Genomic DNA, 3518 nt, shown 5'->3' with positions numbered 1-3518 from the left:
CATCAATGGTGTAATTACCAATTGCACACAAGATCGTGGGTGAGCCTGGGTCTTTTAGTTTAGGAACCAACTACTTCCGAATTAGGAAACTCATATGCTCAGCCTGCTTAATCAAACTCTACATACGCACCCTTGATTCTCTCTCCTGTGTTGACAAGTCTCTAAGGAATTGGTGATTGCTTGATGTTATCGACGAGAGGCTTATCCATTCACACTTGGTTGAACACGTCCTAGATGGACTTAGTGGAAGCCTCTTTCCTAAATAAAGAGGGTGCAAGTGGGGCTACTAGATGTGTCACTGAGTGGCTATGAAAAGCCCTATGGGGAATGAAGTGAGGTGTGGTTCTTCGGGTGGTGGGCATGAGACTCAATGGTCTATGTACCCGACTGGAAGAAGAGAGAGTATATGAATCCATGTTGGGTATTTCCCATTTGCCCAAATGCTCATCACCTTGTTTGGTTATCAGCGCATCATTTTGAGATGTGGTCACCGCCTAGGCCTGCTCAGAGTATGAGGAGGGTCCAGCATCCGGTTCATATTCTACCCCGTATTGCCCCTTTGGATTTATGATGGGTTGACTTGGTAACTTACCTTCATCCCTTCGATTTAAAGTAGCGGCTAGTTGTCCCATAGCGGTTTTTAGCTTCGCAATCAATTAGGAGTGGGAGTGAAGGAGTTGCCGGTCCACCTAACGATCAACTTCAATTCGATTAAGGGTTGTCAACATCTTCTCTTGAAATGAATCATATTTGGACTGAGGTAGAGGCGGATGCTGCACGGTTAAAGGTTTAGGGAATGAGTTCGAATGATTTTGAAAATTTTGATAAGGGCATGGAGGCACGGTGTTGGGGTTTTGTTGAGGTCTTTTGCTTTGAAAACCCGGAGCTTGCAACCTCTAGGAGAAGTTAAGATGTTGTTTCCATCCGGGATTGTAGGTATTTGAATAAGGGTCGTTAGACGACTTATCGTACCAATTGTGGGTGGTTTTCACTTCTTCCTGCACAAGCTCGGGATGGGAATGCACATGAGAGAAATTGTGACATGTATGGGAAGGGTCAAAGCAGATCGTACAAACCTCTGCACATGATTTTTTCTGCGTTCCTAAGGACAGGCATTGATCTAACTTTTTGGATATTGCGTGCAAGGTAGGGGCTAGGTCTTGGCCAATAGCCAACTTATAAACTCCTTTTGGTTTAGAGGTTGATGGATTAGGGAGTCTACGAGTAGCAACCACATGTGGCTGAGAATTTTTTTCCAAATTCTCAAAGAGAATCCAAGCTTCATTTTCATGCTTAGTGAGGAAAGTACCTCCGCACGACGCATCGACCATAGACCTATCTCTCTCAACTAACCCTTCATAGAAAGTTTTGACTAATTGCCACTTGGGGTTTTGGTGATGTGGGCATTTACAAAGTAGGTCCCTAAAGTTCTCCTATGTCTCAAAAAAGAGTTCCCTATCCATCTGTGAGAAACTCGTGATGGCTCTCCAAAGCTGATTAGTCTTCCCCATTAGGAAGTACTTTTTAAGAAATTTGTAAGAACCCGAACCGTGATGTATGGACTTATTATGTAAAGAGGGGTAAAAATGGAATTTCACAGATTTCATCGACGAAGGCTGAAGGCTTCTCGTTGACGAAATTCAGAAGCTTGTCGATGAGTGAATGCCGAGGGGTTAAGGAAAAATTTGGAATTACTGGCTCGTCGATGAGGCTGCCAATTCGTCGATGAGGCTAGTGAAGAATTTGTCGACAAGGACACAATTCATCGATGAATCCCCTCGGGTCAAAGGCCTACAAAAGATATTTTTGAGTTGCTTTGGGGCTAAGTTTCTCCAAACACACACTCTCTCTCTCTAGAAATCTCCTTACACACACTCTCTCTCTAGATTTCTTCGCCATATGTCGCTTGATTCACAAATCCGAAGTTATTGCAAGGATCAGTGATAGATTCTTTACATTTCTAGCGGATCGAAATTCCATTTTGAGCGATTTTGGGTTTCGGGCTAAAATCGAAGTAAGGCTCGGTTTTCATTTCTGATTCAGCATATGTGTAGAAGTACAGATTGTAAGCTTGTATTGTACTGTGGGTTGTAGGTTTTGGAGTCTCGGTTCGTAGTTTTGAGGACCACAGAGTTCATAGTTGGAATTCGGGTTAAGGTAAGGGGATTCTGTTTATATCAATTCGGGTTACAGTTTTCAGAAAAATTGGAGATTTTGGGTATCATCTCTACTTTGTTTGGAAAACTATTGGTTTTGTTGAAACTGTATTATTGAGGTGACCGTAATCCATATTTGCATAAACTGTATACTTGAATTTGTAAACGATATGATTTGTCGTAACCAAATAAGTGTGGTATGTATGGTTGTATGTATTTGTTTTAGGTATTTGTAAAACAGTTATGTGGCGGCTAATTACCCTACGCTGAAATGTATAGGAACGTGAGTTCTAAAATGATTCCAAGGATTTGTAAAACAGCCATGTATCGGTTAACTACCGTGGGCGAGAGTGGTCGGCTTTATACCCGGGGTGTGAAATATCACCAGTATGTTCTGGCAAGTCACCGAAGGATGTGTTCTACACCGTTTGTAGCAATGTAATCATTATTGGGCCTGAGTCGTTACATTGTAGTTGCGTAAGTAGCAATGTAATTAATGTTAAACTAGGTGACCTTGTGTAGTTGCGTATGTAGCAATGTAATCACTATTGGGCCTGAGTCGTCGCATTGTAGTTGCGTATGTAGCAATGTAATCGATGTGAGACTAGGTGACCTTGTGTAGTTGCATATGTAGCAATGTAATCACTATTGGGCCTGAGTCGTCGCATTGTAGTTACGTATGTAGCAATGTAATCGATGTGAGACTAGGTGACCTTGTGTAGTTGCATATGGAGCAATGTAATCACTGTTGGGCCTCGGTCATCGCAGCGTAGTTGCGTATGTAGCAATGTAATCGCTGTGAGACGAGGTGACCTTGTGTAGTTGCGAAATAGTGTGACGACACTGACCGTATGTTTTGGGTATCGTATGTACTGGAATGGTTTTGAGAAAATACTGAAACTGTATGGAACTGTATGTATATTTATAAAACTGTATGTAAATGTTTCAAACTGTATTATATTTTATAGTGTTATGAAGTATGTAAAATAACACTAGTATGCCACACATTGATATAACCTTCTTTCTTCCTTACTGAGAGATGTCTCGCCCTGAATGTACGTACAATGTTTTTCAGGTCCTTCCGGTAGCAGTAAGTAGCATCTTAGCATCTGGAAGCAAAGGGGTTGTAGCTATTGCTAGTACCTTTTAGGTATGAGTTTTGGAATCCAGGTTGTCAGGATAGTTTTGTAGACACCTGGGGTATGATTAGTATTATGGGAATGTATATCCTAGTTAGTATACACTTTGGTATGATACTGTTTATGTATAAAAGATCGTATTCTGCTACGTATTTTGGATGAGTATGGATGGTTATGTGTATATATGTGGGCATCCGTTCACCCCACGGGGTCAGACCCTCTA

The 3518-nt window shown here is 41.6% G+C and overlaps 1 non-coding gene across 1 annotated transcript; it reads left to right on the top strand.

Annotated features, from left to right (window-relative positions):
• The first annotated feature begins 1389 nt into the window (after positions 1-1389).
• On the top strand, positions 1390-1495 carry LOC131147390 (small nucleolar RNA R71). The gene has a single exon (XR_009134774.1). It is a non-coding gene; the product is annotated as a small nucleolar RNA R71 (small nucleolar RNA).
• Positions 1496-3518: the final 2023 nt, after the last annotated feature.

The sequence above is a fragment of the Malania oleifera genome, chromosome 1, assembly GCF_029873635.1.
Source record: "Malania oleifera isolate guangnan ecotype guangnan chromosome 1, ASM2987363v1, whole genome shotgun sequence".
Taxonomy (NCBI): Eukaryota; Viridiplantae; Streptophyta; class Magnoliopsida; order Santalales; family Ximeniaceae; genus Malania; species Malania oleifera.
Note: the sequence above shows the minus strand (reverse complement) of the source record. Positions and strands in the feature narration are given on the sequence as shown.